Source organism: Phalangium opilio, unplaced genomic scaffold (assembly GCF_054372755.1).
Source record: "Phalangium opilio isolate 3A_F unplaced genomic scaffold, DU_Popi_V2 ptg000105l_1, whole genome shotgun sequence".
Classification (NCBI taxonomy): domain Eukaryota; kingdom Metazoa; phylum Arthropoda; class Arachnida; order Opiliones; family Phalangiidae; genus Phalangium; species Phalangium opilio.
The window spans coordinates 11,435,934-11,452,626 of NW_028324207.1; the positions used below are offsets into that span (position 1 = coordinate 11,435,934).

Below are 16,693 nucleotides of genomic sequence, written 5' to 3' on the forward strand. Positions count from 1 at the left end.
ATTCCAGGACTTTTTGAAATATCGTGGAATTAATTATTTCCAATGTTTTAAGTTTAATTTTTGGTGAAATTATAATTTTAATTTTGTCAATTTTAAACCCAAGGTCCTTGCGCCTAAACTAATCTTAACTTGGCAAGGGACGGACCTGTTCTTCCAAAATTTTAATAAAAAAAGTGTCTTTGATAACAATTAAAACCTTGAAAATTAAAAGATAATTGGTCTAATTATTTTGGCTTAAGTAAGGGATGTTATAGTTTTCAGTTTTAAAGGCAACATAAATCACTTGAAAGAATTAGGCCTACTTATCATATTTCTTTTTCCACCAAAATATTTCATTTAAAGGCCGACTTCCAGCATCGAAAAGGGTTCTAGCGAACTGAAAACCGAGAATCGAGTCTAACAATGGAACGACCGTGCCGAAGCCTCGCTGGGTCAAAAGATGGAAGGGTTCTGGCTAACTGACAGCCGTGCAATGTAGTTCTAGCGAACTGAAGATGAACAATAGAAATCCTTTTCAATTTATTTCCCTTCGAATTTTTCCTTTCCCCCTGAAGGACATTCCCTATCGCGTATCTTCAGTTCACTAGAACCACATTGCACGGCTTTCAGTTAGCGAGAACCCTTCCATCTTTTACCCCAGCGGGGATTCGAAAATCGGTGCACGGTCCCTACTCCATTGTTAGTCTCGACGCTCGGTTTTCAGTTCGATGCTGGAAGTCGGCCTTTAAATGATATATTTTTCAACCTAATAAGAAGAAGTACCATGACTTTTCCTATGTAATTTTGAAACATTTTTTCTATGAAATGTGGTTCTCGGAAGAACATGGGCTCTTCTTGGATAGTGGTGAATCATGGGGGTTTAGGTTAAGACATAAGAGTGCCATTCGAAAAAAACATTTACTTTATAAATGTTATTTTTCAGTTTTTCATAAAATATTTCAGTGGTTTCAACTATTTTGAGGGAGCTGAACAGAACACGAATATGGACAAATGCCCTATGAACTGCACTTGTTCCATTTTCCTTTTTTAAGGGTCACGTCCCTCACTCTGACAGCGAAACCAAGGATGATGATGGGGGTGGGAAGGGATGCGAAATCTGAGAGAAATCGGCCTGCGCGCTAACTGTGGAACGGCTCAGGTTGGGTGGGACACCAGAAATAGGGGGGGGGGAATAATCGGACTCAATTGTAATTGGTTCCTCCGTAGCCCTTCTTGACCAATTACAATTGAGTCCGACTATTCTTCCCCCTTTTCTTGGCGTCCCACCCAACCTCGGCCGTTCCACAGTTAGCGCGCCGGCCGATTTATCTCAGATTTCGCATCACCCTTGGCGAAACTAGCGTTCACCTTCCTGGGGTAAGCAATCGAGGGTTTTGGGCTTTGCATTGATGTTGAAGTAACGCTAATTTTAATTAAGTTAAGTGGTCCAGGAATGGACGGGCGACCATCTCGTACTTTGATTTCACCATCAAAATTAATCTTATCCCGCCTTGTGGCAAAATAGTGTTCCCCAAACTGAAATAAACCAAGGCTTACCCCCTTTGTATCTTCCTCCATGGATCATCCCCTGTCATCCTCTTCTATTCACGCAAATGCCAATTGCCGATTGTTGACGCAACGCGAGCACTGCGCGCTAGCTCCCACATTTACTCATCGTCGAAATCCAAATACTAGAACAATTCCACATCGGCAGTTCGCCACTCACCGAGACACGCGCTGGAAACGTTTAACGATAGTCCAATATTTTCTTTGGTGTAAGGAACCAATTTGAAGAACTCGAAGCAGACGACTCTTCTCGATTCATGTCGTTTTCCAGGGCCGGAAATAAGCAAAGGACACTGGAACAATAAAATTTCGAAATGTTCCATAATCAGTATGGGAAATAAGGATAAGTTGACGCACATTTTGCTTAATTACTCGGCCTCTGTTTGTCGTGGCCCTAAGTTTTTAGTATGGATGGATGGGGGACAAATTGGAGTACACACTCAAAGGACATCCCCATAAGTCTAGTAGAACCTGAGTTACGAGCCTCTGGGTGTGACGCTATTTCTATGGCATGTTTTTGAAAATTTCGCTTAATTACTCGGCCCCTGTTTACCTCAACCCCAAACCTTTGGTATAGTAGGATGAGGGGCTAATAGGACTATAACATACTCAAAGGGCATCCCCCTATCTCTAGTAGAATCAGACTTACGAGCCTCGAAAACTCAGTGTACCGCTTTTCCTATGGATCGAGGTAAGTTTGTTTACGTTTTGCTTAATTACTCGGCCCCTGTTTGTCGCATCCCTATGTTCTTGGTATGGCTGGATGGGGGACAAATTGGACTATAATATACTCAAAGGACATCCCCCTATCTCTAGTAGAACCAGAGTTATAGGCCTCCAAGTTTGTTGCTAAAAATCAATGAAGTAACCTAATAACAATAAGTGAGACAAAAAATAAGTTGACGGAGATATTGAGGTAGCCTCAAGTTTAAAGTATCCTTGTATGGGGAGCAAAGAGTACTATAACATATCCAAAGGAGATCCCCGTATCTCTAGTAGAACGAGAGTTATGAGCCTTTAAAGTTCAGTGTGAAAAATCATAAGTAACATAATAACAATATGTAAGACGATACCATAAGTTGACGCACATTTTGCTTAATATCTCGGCCTCTGTTTGTCGTGGCCCTAAGTTTTTAAAATGGTTGGATGGGGGACAAATTGGAGTATAACATACTCAAAGGACATCCCCCTATGTCTAGTAGAACCTGAGTTACGGGCCTCTAAAGTTGGGTGTGACGCTATTTCTATGGCATGTTTTTGAACATTTCGCTTAATTACTCGACCCCTGTTTGACGCAATCCCAAAACCTTTGGTATAGTAGGATGGTGGGCAAATAGGACTATAACATACTCAAAGGGCATCCCCTTATCTCTAGTAGAATCAGAGTTGCGAGCCTCGAAAGTTCAGTGTACCGCTTTAACGTCCCCCTTGTATTTCGAAAGGGGAACTAGAACTATGGCGCGCGAATACTTGGGCATCTTATACCTTCTCCCTAATAAACTAGATATCATTTCTTGGTATAGTGTTATGATAGCTAAATTTTTCCTTTAAAAATAGTCTAAATTTTAAATGTAAAAATTGGTGTAAAAATTAGGTGCAAAAAATTAAATTTGAAAGCTAATTATCAACTTGGATATTTTTAAATATAGAAAGATTAGTTTTTTCTCCCAATCTGTAATATTTTTTATACTGAAAGTAATGGGAATGCTTAGTTAAAAAATATAGTTAAAATCGGAGGCTTTTAAACTGTTATGTTTCGTGTTTAGTAAAAGTCACAGGTACTTAATTAACGAACATACTTTAATACTGATTGAGTTACAACAAAGATATTGAGAATGATTAATTCACGACTTAGAAAAACGTCTATATAGCTTAGTCTCTTCATTCGCTCTGTCACTCTACATCACTCTATCACGTGATGTTCATCTTGGAGCGCCGCCTTGCGGTCAATACACAACACTCCTTCCCCCAATAATTGATGGACAAAGTCAGCAAGATATTTCGGAGGGACCCGGGGACGTAGGGAACGGCGAGGAGTAACTGCGGTTGACGCGGAAGATTCGGCATTAGTTGACGCGTCGGATTGAGCAGGTTGAGTATCGCGGGGCGAGTCGACCTGTTGCGAAGGTGATGGTGATCGTGCTGTAGTTGGGGGCATGGAAGGCGTTTCATGCGCGGTTGAGTCAACCCGTTGTCTAATCTGGTCCGCGTGTCGTCGAATAACGGTACCGTCCATAGTGGCGGCCCGATATGAGAGAGGACCCGTGGCGTCTACTACGGTAGCTGGGGTCCAACGAGGGCCGGTCGTATAGTTGCGAACATATACTGGATCGTTAGGTGAAAACGACCGAATCTTTGTGTGGGTCTGTGCCGCAGAGGTTACCTCCTGTTGTTTCTCACGCATAGCTTTATTTAAATCAGGGTGAAGACGATCCAATAGCGAAGTTAAGCGGCGATTCATTAATAATTCGGCCGGTGATTTCCCTGTCGTAGTGCATGGAAGTGTGCTGTGAGTATAGGAAACGGGCTAATCTGGTTTGCCAGTCGCCACTTATGATTCGTTTGAGAGCCTCTTTGGTAGTTGCCACCATGCGTTCGGCCTGTCCGTTCGACGATGGGTGGTATGGCGCGACGAATACTTGTCGAATTAGGTTCGATTGTAGGAACGTGCGGAATTCTTCCGAAGAAAATGTGGTTCCGTTATCTGAAGCAATGGTGTCTGGTAAACCATGCGTAGCGAAGAGAGTCCGTAGTTTCGCTATAGTGGTAGTTTCGATCGCTCTATCCAGATTTGGCCACCATACATAACTACGGGCTAGACCCTTCATTCGAACGATTCCTGGATGGGAACCGTGTAAGATTGTAAGAACGTCGCACCGCAGATCCTCGGGAACAATGACTCGACAACCCCAAAGGACGCAATCACGATGGACGCTTATTTCGTGGCGTCTACGGTAGTACGGAAGAAATCGCTCCTCTGGTACGGTAGGTGGCCAGCCATTGAGAGACCACAAGGCCACGCGAGATAAGGTGGGGTCGGACTTGGTCGAGCGGGCTATGGTAAGCGCGTCGATGCGGTCGACCGGGACGTTCTCCAAGAGTAGGACTTCGGAGAGTTGCGGGACCTCAACGTCTGGCGTCGCGGCCGGCAACCGACTAAGAGCGTCAGCATTAGCAATTTTGGTTCCCGGACGGTAAACAAGTTCATAATTGTAAGCCGATAAGAGGAGACTCCATCTTATAACCCGTGGTGAAACCATGGGCGGAAGCGGTTTAGTGGGAGTTAACAACCCCAAAAGTGGCTTGTGATCAGTGTAGATTCGAAAGTGTCGACCATAAAGGAATTGATGGAACTTCTTTACGGCAGCCACTATGGCCAAAGCTTCCTTGTCGACTTGACTGTAGTTCCGTTCCGTGGGTGTCATGGTGCGCGAATAGTATGCGATCGGCGCTTCCGAGCCAGTGGGAAGTATATGGCCCAAAACGGCACCCACTCCATAGGAGGATGCGTCGCAGGTAACAGTCAACGGCAGGTTTGGATCGTAATGAACGAGCAAGTCATCTTCTTGTAGAAGGGCTTTAGCTGCCTCGAAAGCTTTACTATGGCTGTCTGTCCATGACCAGGGCGTCTCCTTTTGCAGGAGCCGGTGTAGCGGTTCAAGGGTCTCAGCTCGATTTTTTAGGAAACAGCCGTAGAAATTCAACAACCCCAAGAACGCTTGCAAGGTCGTCTTATCGTGTGGTGCCGGTAAGTTATGTATGGCGGACACCTTTTCCGGGGTAGGCTGTATGCCATTCGCATTGACTTTGAACCCTAATAGTTCTAATTCGGTTACGGCGAAATTACATTTCGAACGGCGAAGCTGAATACCCGCGCCATCGAAACGTTGAAGAACCTGTTCGAGTCGGTTATTGTGATCTTCCATTCCCCTTCCCTGGACGAACACGTCATCCAGGTATGGTATGACCCCGTCAATACCAGATAAAAGTTCTTCCATTCTTTTCTGGAAAATGGCCACAGCAACCGAGATGCCAAAAGGTAGTCGCAGGACGTTAAATAACCCTTTATGAGTGTTCAAGGTCAGCATTTGCGATGTAGGTTCATCGACTGGGAGTTGTAAGTAGGCGTCCGTTAGGTCCAGTTTTGAGAAAACTGTTCCGCCATTGACAGTAGTCAATATGTCCGTTACCGTGGGTAGCGGGTAAACAAATTGAATTATAGCCTGATTAACCGTGCTACGGTAATCACCACAGACCCGGATACTTCCGTCCGGTTTAATTACGGGAACTATTGGTGTAGCCCAGTCGGAATATGAAACCGGGGCTAGGATACCCTTTTTTGTCATCTCATCCAGTTTATCCGAAATTCGATCTCGCAACGCGAAGGGCACTGGGCGGGCCTTTAGAAACCGTGGCGGACACCTCTTCTCCACTTTTATGGAAATAGGTAGCCCCTTGAAGGTACCCAGCTTGTTTTGGAATAAGTGGTCGTACTTTTGTAGGATTGACTCGGTAGAGACCATCTCAAGTCGGTTAAGTTGTGGGTCCTGGATAACAGATATTCCAAGGCGTTTGAACCAACTTCTGCCGATGAGAGATTTACCTTTGCCTTGTATGACAACCAGAGGTAACTTAGCTTCCACCGACTTATAGGATACTGAAACGTCAGTATAGCCTATAATTTCCAGCTTCTCAAGAGTCCAAGTTCGCAGCAGCTGATCGTTTACAGGTAATAATGCAGGTGGTGTGACAGGCCAAAGCTTTACATAAGTGGCAGAGCTGATAATCGAGTGCATTGAGCCACTATCGACTTCCATACAATGAGCTAAGCCATTTAGTTTGACTGTAAGATCGTAAGGTGGCGGGTCTTCATAAGATGAAAGACTGTATATATTATGAAAACAGCTAGGTGTATCATATTCAGGTGCATGGGAAGTAATGGAAGTAGAACCAGTGACTTCAGGGTTAGTTGGAGTAGCTTCAACGTTATGCAACTTGCGGTTATGTTTAGGCTTCGGTTTCTTCATATCATGAGCTTTACTGTGGCATACTTTAGCGATATGACCCGTTTTCCTACAGTAGTCGCAAGTTACCGATTTGAATTTACAATGGTCAGCCTCGTGATTATCGCCACATCGATAACAAGTGAACTTTCGAGTGGGTGCTTGTTTCTTTCGGGAAGAATTTGACTCGTTAGGTTTGAAATAATTTGTGTTACTTGCTTGATGTTGAAGTCCGCGAATTTCCAGGGTATTGTGCGTAGCGGCTTCCCCCGCTAAAGCCTGAGCAGTAGCAGTGGTTAAGGTGAGCGTAGCATCAGCCAAAAGGCGTCGTTGTATCGCGTCATCGCGGAGGCCGCAAACCAAGCGATCCCGGAGCATAGAGTCCAAGTGTGTGCCGAAATTACAATGTTCCGATAGACGACGAAGGTCGGCGATAAATGTGGCCACAGTCTCATTAGGGAGCTGATCCCGTTTGTGAAACTTGAAACGAGAAAGGATCTCGCTAGGGACAGGAGCAAAATGACCGGAGACCGTAGCGATTAAGTCGGTGTAGGACACGGCACTCGGAAGGGCCGGCGAACGGAGAGAGCGAATTATCGAATATAGGGCAGGCCCACAAACCGATAAAAATATGTCCCGTTTCTTTGCAGCATCAGTAATGGTATTCGCGGAGAAGTATAAGTCCAAACGTTCCTGGTATTCAGGCCAAGACACGGAGGCATCGGGGCGAAATTCTTCTATATGGCCAAAAGTTGCCATCGTATTGCGCAACTCGAAGTAACACGTACCGTCAGAACAGTAACCACAAGAGGGGCCTACCGGAAAACGAGAACGGCGTAGGAAGGCCTAAGCCTCGGCTCGCGAGCGGTAGCGTGAAACGGAAAAAACGGACCCGCGAAGGAAAGAAAGCCTCCGTCGCCAATGTTATGTTTCGTGTTTAGTAAAAGTCACAGGTACTTAATTAACGAACATACTTTAATACTGATTGAGTTACAACAAAGATATTGAGAATGATTAATTCACGACTTAGAAAAACGTCTATATAGCTTAGTCTCTTCATTCGCTCTGTCACTCTACATCACTCTATCACGTGATGTTCATCTTGGAGCGCCGCCTTGCGGTCAATACACAACATAAACAAAATTTTCTTACTGTCGAATTGTACGCGGACCCAAATGGTCACAGACTTAAGCCCAGCTCTACGAATTAGAGACATAGCTCCGGAAGAGCAAACTTCAAGTTAAGGTGAATAGCTCTCCCACTGTGCGCGACACGCTCGCTACTCAATGAAAATATTAGGCCTAAGTTGCCACAACGTGAAGGAGAAAAACCTGGAAAATCTGCAGATATCAGTAAGTTTTAACGAACTCAAGGAATAAGGCTGCCAGAATAAAATATCTAGAGTTTTCCAACGTTGGCTAAAAACTAGAGGAAATACTCGAAAGGTTAATTCTATCTGGTAGTGTTATTATACTTTTTACCACTCCGAGTGACGATGACGACACTGAGAGGTATTAAACTGGACGTGTCTTTGTCTGTCTGTCACCTCGTTTATTGTTGACAAATTTTAGCAAACTTGTTCGCCATATCCGGACCGCTTTCGCAATTCACAGAAAGCAACATTTACATCTACTCAATTGTTATCGTTAGGGTTAAGATGTACGCGGCGATCGGGTAGGGTTACGAGAAACGTCTAGCCCCCTTGCAATGGCAGTTCTTCCACCAAAGGTTCGCGCTCCTTATATTTCCCCCTTATCTGGAATAAATCGTTTTATATACTCTAAATATCCAAGAATTAAAGTGGCATACGCTAGAATTCAAACGTCAACAATAGCTACGTTTAAAATGATTTTAGGAATAAAGTTTCTTAGAACGATTTAACTAGAATTGAGGTAAATTACTGACGATTAAAATAATTAATATCCATTATATTTATTTAATTATTTAAGAAGAACCTCTTAAGTAGGTAGATAGCCCTCGTCTCGACTCGGAGAGGCCTTAATTTTGGTTTCCCAACTTGTTGAAGCATTTACAGGCGCAGCTGACAGCAGCTATTATTCGATAGACAGTCTAATTTTGACCCCTGTAATGAGGGCCACAGTCATTTTGGTTTTGGGGGAAGTTGGAGGGAAAGACCGCGGTTTTTTTACGTAGGTTCGCCGTAGTGTATAATCCCGCGTCTTATATAGCGTGCATCGTGGGGGGAAAGTATGTTACTTTGATTAATTGTAATTGTTTATCCATGGAATTACGGTTTGAATGTCTTGATTTTCTTGAAAACGTAGTTATTATTCTATGGAATTATTTTAAAAGTAGGCATTACCTAAACTAGCATATATATATGTGTATAGATATATAAATTTTTTTGGAGCTGTAAGGCTGTTTTAGCCCTAGCTCGTCGCTGAAAAGGAACAACAACAAAAAAAAAAAAAGTCCTAGGGAGCTTCCTTGTAATACAAAATGGCGCCCCTTGGCCTTGGGCGTTAGCTTTTGCAGTGTATGGCCAAAGCTATGCAGGAAATAGCAATTAAACGTCTGTTTACCTTTCAATTCTAAACAAAACGCGGTTTTAGAATGACTTTTCAATTAAATCGGGAGTTACAATGCCTACATGATTTTATTTAAAATTAATTATTTATATCATGAATTTTAATTTTTTTTTCTTCCAGTTGGTAAATGAATTATATATATTGATATCCAATCTACGAATATGCCGCCTCCTAAAGGGAAAAGGCACTCTTGCCGCCATTGTCAAGATAGTTTTCCGACTAAATCCAAGCTCCAAGTTCATTTGCTGACGCATGCTGAATCAGGGAATCGCAAAATGTTGTTGAATCAACATCGACTTCTTCCACCTTGGCCAAAAAAGGATTAACATTGCGTCGACTGCCAATAAATCTACTGTCGCGACACTTCCCGATGATTCTGTTCGTCAGAATCTACCACCACCAATTAGCGCTGCCGAAGATGAGCTGGTGTCTTCAAAGTCTAGAAAATTTAAATGCAACAAATGTGACAGATCATTCACATTTTCTCGTAGTCACAAAAGACACCAAACGGGATGTAAAGCGACCGGCACTAAGGTATAAACCAAGCTAGAAGGGACCACTCAACCGGGTCACTAATTTGCAATCATGACAAACTTTTAACCCTTTCTTTAACAGGTAATTCAGCTAAACGAAGATGTCACGGAATCTGACGATTTCGAGGATAGTGAATATGTCCCGTCTTCCAGCGATGACGAGATTACCAGTACCTTTCGGACAAGGAAAGCCAAGATGACGTTAAACGTTTCACGTCGCGTAAATTCCTTTTATTTTATTTTATTTTTTATTTTATTTTTTATTTTATTTATTTTATTTTATTTTTTATTTTATTTTTTAATTTTTTTGTATTTTTATCATTTTATGGCTCTGGTTTTATGGGAAATTTAATTTTAGAAATTTGACACGAGGTCACAATTTTAATTATCCCATTTATATCACATTTTATTTTATTTTTTTGTATTTTTATTCATTTTATGGCGAAGGAGAACATTGCATATCCTGTTGATCTAAATTGATTCCCACTTAAATCACCATTTTATTCTATTTTATTATATTTTTTGTATTTTCATCATTTTATCGCTCTGTTTTTATGGGAAATCTAATTTTAGAAATATGACACGAGGTCACAATTTTAATTCCCGTTTATATCACATTTTATTTTATTTTATTATATTTTTTTGTATTTTTATTCATTTTATGACTCCGTGTCTCTGTTTTTATGGGAAAGAGTGGCAAAGAGGCTACTTGTAAATTAACTAAGATTAATTAGTGGCTGGAAAATGTCACTCGTTTTAGAAATATGTAAGTTAATGATACAAGAATAAATTTTTATATTAATCTATTGTCCCCAGCAAAAATGCAAGTTTTTTATATATGAAATTTATGAATATTTGATTGTCACGCTGGTAATTATTGAATATTGTGGAATTTAGCTATTGAAAATTCCAAAATTATGTGTCAAGTTGGTTTTTTTCCCCGAGCATATTATTTTCTGAAAACTAAAAGAAAGAAAGATGAATTTCTGATCCATTTTAACTCTGAATAATTATGAAATAAAATTGGTAAAAAGAAAATAAACTCTAAGATTAACTTGTGAGTTAATTATTTTACTTAGTCAAGAACAAATTTTACAAGAAATTATTTAATAACAAAATGTTACAGTTGACCTTGCTTATCTCAAGTACAGACTGTTAAATAAGTCTTTGCGCGTTGCGTTTTTCAAACATATTTTACTATAATTCAAAATCTATTCAAGCTAGCGCTCTGGAATAAAGTGCGTTATTCTACAGGGCCGGTAGGCCCTTGTAGATATGACATGACACCCTTCCGTAATGTTAAAAGAAAATTCACAGTTTTTAGGGTTAGCGTCCCATAGAAAAAGCATTAAAAATTTTTCGGTTTTTTAAGGCAATTGAAGCCGGCCATACGGAAAAACTATAGCGAAGTTAGTTTTCGGAATACTTCTAAATTAACAAGCATTTCTTAAATGAGAAACTTACCTGTTTCGATTTTTAATTAATGAATTCTAATTTTTGTAATTTAACTAATTAAGATAGTACGTCAAAAAATTACTTTTGGGTCAGATGTCAGCCTAACCTTATAGCGCGCTTAAACCTATTTCCTCATTTCGTTCTCGTTGACAACTAGAAGGGCCTAGGTTTGTGGGTGCTAACAAGTTACGTTGACAAATTTCAAATGTTGGGTTTCTTGCTGATTTTCCTAATTTCTTAGCAGTAGACGCTAACAAATTACTTTGGTATTTCATCCGAGCTTGAGCGCCTTTATATGTATTTTCTAATTAACTGTAGCACCCTTAATAAGAAATACGTCGTTATCAGGTCGAATTTTCGTCTAGAAAAGTAATTCAGGTAAATAATTACAGTTAACAGAGGTTTTTATATCATTTAAAGTAAGCTTTTCGACGTTCTTTACGGCCAAGGCTTAAGTTGTATTTTAGTTACTCTATGTTATATAGTGTTTATAGTGTCTTTCCTTTTAAAGATTATAAGAAAGCTTATTTCCAGCACTGTTTTGGATTGGAATTACAAAAATACGCAGTCTGCTTCGATTCATGCTACAAATCCTAACCCTAGGGCCAGTCTTGGAAATAAGGATTTTTTTGAAACTAGTCCTCAGTACCAGTGACCCCCAGCATCTACAATATTAAACTGGTCCTTGGGACCAGTGACCCTATCCCTAATTTTTTTTTACTAATCCTATTGAAAAATTAAGGGAGTATTTCGTTGACGCACAGCCCATTCGATCGGGCTATAGATGCAAAATTATGTCAAAAATCAGAGTTAACTCCGTCATTGGGGGGAACACCGGTTTTTGGTCCTAATTTTGAAAATACTGTTTGAAATCTTTTTAAATTTTAATGAGATTTGCAAAATAATGTTTGGTATTTTTGTGCAAAGTTTTTCTCTTACAAAGCTTTTTGTAACAACATTAAAACGAAAATGAACCATAATTTAATGGCTTAGTCTCAAACAGTTTAAATTTGTTTCCTTCAGCTTCACTGGTTCGAGTCTCTTGAAATTTTAGTGAAAGGCATATTTAAAGGTTTTAAATTATTGTGGAAAATTTCGAACTTTTAAAACGAATAGTCTTTTTCCTAAAATTTCCCTAAGCGACTAAATAGGTTGTAGGATTATGCACAAGCACAATTTTAATGAATTTTTTGGAAGTGAATTGTTTCTTTGAAAACTTTGAAACTTTGCATCATAACTTAAAACCGTTCAATGTGCCTCTACCTAAAATTTCAAGAGATTCGAACAAGTGAAACGGAAAAACTTATTAAACCGTTCCAAGACCAAGCCCTTTAAGTAGGGCTAATTTTCGTTCTAATATTTATACAAAAAAACTATAGAAGGGAAACTTTTTAAAATTTCCAAAACATAGCAAACGTTGTTTTGCACATCACTTTAAAATTTCAAGAGGTTTGCACCAGTAGTTTCAAAATTAGGGCAAAATAACTGTGTTCCTCCCATAGCCGGTCATGTTAAAAGCTGGCTCCTTGGATTTTTCGAGCGAAAAAGCTCATAATTACCAACACGCGCTTTTACATAGGAAAAACATTGTGTGAAGCCAAAGCGTGATCGAGTGGGCTGTGGTTGTAGCAAGGAAGGCAACTTAGGCAAGAATGAGAAAATGTCAAGGCTAGGAGGCTATATCCATGGAGTAGAAATTTATAATGACTAGAATTTTTAAACTGGTCCCTCCTGAATTTTCATAAAAATTCTCAATTAATAAACTGGTCCCAAGGACCAGTAACCCCCGGATTTTGAATAAAAAAACTGGTCCGAGCAATTAATAAACTGGTTTTTGACCTGTGGACCTGTGCTATTTCCAAGACTGCCTAGGGCCTAGGTTTTAGGCTACGTAACTTAATACTGTATTCATCATGACTGTTTTTTTGCTGGCGCTCCTAGTTTTAAGTAAAAAATGGCATATCTATCCAAATTATTATGGTTTAGAAGTCAACGGTAGTGTTTTCACCCTGTGAAGAATTCAACTTCAAAATATTACAGGAAAGATGACAAAATGTTCAATGTGTTTTCCCTACGGCAGTTAAAAGAGTGTTGTTTACGTTAGCGCGTTTAATTCAACATTCTCATTTGAGGACAGGTATACACGGTTTCATTATTTGTTAATCTCACTAAAATGCTACTAATTGTGAAGGTGTGTGGTATAATTCCTAAAACTAAACCAATGTAGAGGACCAGATTATTCGTTAAAACAATTTTGATCCTATTGAATCAGTCATACTGTGATGTTACGTTATCATTTTATAAACTATTTGTTACCAACAGTGGATTGTTCAATTCATAAGTAACAGTTGTGCTGGTTAATCCAGGAGGACAGTGTCGTTATATAATTTAATTAGTGAAATAATTTTCAGGTTTACATCACAGATTCTCTCAACGTAACCACGTTAGAAACGGAGGGTTACGTTGTTTGCTATTTCCACAGTCCACATTGCCGTTTGTTTATTGGTTTAAATTGCTATGAATTGTATAGGTATTTGATTTAATTACTGGTATTCAAGCTAAACTATAGAATAACATCATTCATTAACATATTGTATAGATAATCTTTATGTTACCACAAACCTAGCACAGGATATGATAAAAATTGAACGCAATTTGTTGGAAATAATCAAAAACTCCTCTAAACATTAGAATTAAGGTGAATTAATTGTTGAAATTCATTTTATAAGCTTAATGAGCACTGACGACAAGTCAATTTCAACGTAATTAAGTATAATTAACGTGAAATTAAACCCCAAATATACATTTTTTGGATGAAAACTCAGATAACTCTTAAATGATGTTCTTGATTAAGATTGTATCTACCCAAGCCGTTGGTAAAGCCCCATGTTTTCTCTTTCACACTTAAGCTAATTTAAATTATCTCCAAAGTACCTTAATAGGCGCGAAATTCAAAAGTTTAGCATAGAATGAGAATCGAAAACTCCACTAAAAATTGCAATTAAGGTGATGCATACATTTAAACTCATTTTATAACCTAAATGTACACTGCCAAAACACAATCCTACGTTAATTTTAACTCAATTTAATATACTTAACGTGAAATTAAACCAAAATATACATTTTTGGATAAAAGCTCAAATAACTTTTAAATAAACTGTTTTATTATGATTAAAACTACCCAAGCCATTGGTAAAGCCCAAAATTTTCTATTTCACACTTAAGTTAATTTAAACTATCTTTAAAGTACCGCTAAATTCAAAAGTTTAGGGTACCATAATGATGAATATATGGCAAAAATATTAAACATTGCAATTAGGGTAAAAAATTCAAATAAACATGAATTCTAAACATTTATTTACACCCTGTATTAATTTAGTATGACATCTCCCGTTGGCAGTATTGGGGGTTTTACATAAAGGAAGCTAACACTGTATATGTATACAGTGTACGAAACAAATATTTTTCTTCCATATTTCAAATACCGTCGTTTTTAAACTTCTTTCATAAATAAAGTACAACCGAGGGGGTAGACGCTCTGGATCTCTGTGTACACCTGAGTTAAAAAGAGTTCAGCTTTGGCAGTGCATTGAGTTCAAAGCCTTCGGAACTCACAATTCAGCTTTGACAGTACATTGAGTTCAAGACATATTGTACACCTGAGTTCTCAAGTGTCTACCCCCTCGAGTACAACATTATTTGCTTATCGAAATCAATGTTTTTGAATATAAGTTAAAAGTAATTAACGATACTTAAGTACTTCTTTAAGCAATTAGAAATAGATCAACCCCAAATGTATGACGGTAAAGCAAAAATAAAATTATTCAAATTTTATTTACAATAAGACTGAAGTGACAGATATTATAAAAAAACGTCTTGGTTTGGACCAAGGCTGAAAAAACAAACGATATGTGTGAGGTTTATCATTTGACTGAAGTTTCAGATATTATTTAGTTATTTTTATCCATTTAATCCTTAATCAATATTAAATTCAATCAAATGATTTTACTGTTAATCGTTCCATTCCCTCTAAATTAATTGAAAAAATTACATATCTACGCTTTTTCAAGAACAATTACATTTTCCGAAATTAATTAATTTGAAGGGATTTCGTGTGGTTGCTCACTAACTTGTAAGCACCTTGACGGACATAGTTTTAATTGTTGCTGGCTTAACAAATTTTCAAGTTTGCACCAAAAAAGTTTAAATCTGTAGTAAGTTTCTGAGAAGACTGATGTTAGGGAAAATATGATAAAGAACTTTTTTTCTCAAACTAATTTATAAACTATGTCGTCTTCTTGAGACAAAGCAACAATGTTTATCCTGTGTGGTTTCGTTTAGTAGGTGGCTCTCTGTAGCACAGGAAAAATATGATATCGGTATAAATATAACCAGCAGTAAGATAAGGGACTAGATTTAAAGTGCCTTAACATTGGTAATAGAGCCTAGCACTAGTGAACACATTTGACGATTTTATGCCGCTTTCATCGCCAAGTGAAGAGTTTGGTTACCTCGTTACTTCTAGTCCCTTATCTTACTTCTGATATAACCAAAGGTAAGGGTAAAGATTACATTAATAGAAATACTTCTCAGTACCAATGACTTGTTATTTTCATTTCATGCGGAAATAATATGGGTATACACATTATTCATTACCAGTTATGCGAAGGTCACACTTTACTCCGACCCCCCTTCCTCTATTTTCCCAATATAAAAATTTTTAAAAGCACCAGTGGTTCAAGTGTATGGGTCATCTGAGCCGTCGCAACACACTCAGCCAATAATACCATATAGTTCGAAACCTTTTCACATTAGTGACTCTCCGGACTTGCCCGCCAACCTTAATAACCTAAAACTATTAAACATTCGTGTACATGAATGATTATGGTTGTGGCTTGTCACTCGCTAGCGCCTGAAGGACCGATCACTCAGTGTAATTTGTGTACATTTATAAGTGAGTAGACCATTTTAGAAATTACATACAGAGAAACTAAAACACAAGGGTGATGCCGCCATTGGGGCCTTCTCTCTCTCTCGCCTAGAAGCACCGCTATAGACAGAGCGAGTTGACTAGCCTCTTGCCTGTAGTGAACTTTGGCACCGTCTGGCGGTGACCCTTGGTGCGAGGGAGAATACCCCAATGGTGGCCTCGCCCCCTGTGTGTTTTCCGAAATGGTCTTTAAGCGTGCTAAAATGATTACGCGTAATACGCAACCGGTGTACAAGTAGCGCCAACAATGTAGAAAGGGGTGGTGACGTTTCAAATGAAATTCTAAAGCACGGAGAGGGAAATTGCAGTGCAATCTTTTCTTCATAGAGGCGACAATAGAAATGTTGCATTTCGATTAAATTTTTACATTTTCCTTTCGAATTATGTCAAAGTTCGCTTGCTCTTTTTAGAAAGTCAATAGAATATTTCAAATATTCTATGTTGATACCTCAACACGTACTCCCTTCAAAATAATTAATTTCATGATAAAATGTTTTCGGAAAATGTAATTGTTCTTGAAAAAGCGTAGATATGTAATTTTTTCAATTAATTTAGAGGGAATGGAACGATTAACAGTAAAATCATTTGATTGAATTTAATATTGATTAAGGATTAAAT

General features: G+C 38.9%; 2 long non-coding RNA genes across 2 annotated transcripts in view; one reads left to right on the plus strand and one right to left on the minus strand.

Moving 5' to 3' along the window:
• Positions 1-593: 593 nt before the first annotated feature.
• Positions 594-16,693, minus strand: part of LOC149629989 (uncharacterized) — a 36,227-nt gene continuing 20,127 nt past the window's right edge. Inside the window, exon 2 of the long non-coding RNA XR_016374435.1 lies at positions 594-1,838. This is a non-coding gene — a long non-coding RNA (uncharacterized LOC149629989). The remainder of the gene's footprint in view (positions 1,839-16,693) is intronic.
• LOC149629990 (uncharacterized) lies at positions 13,093-13,770 on the plus strand. Its single transcript, XR_016374485.1, has 2 exons — positions 13,093-13,615; positions 13,685-13,770. It is a non-coding gene; the product is annotated as an uncharacterized LOC149629990 (long non-coding RNA).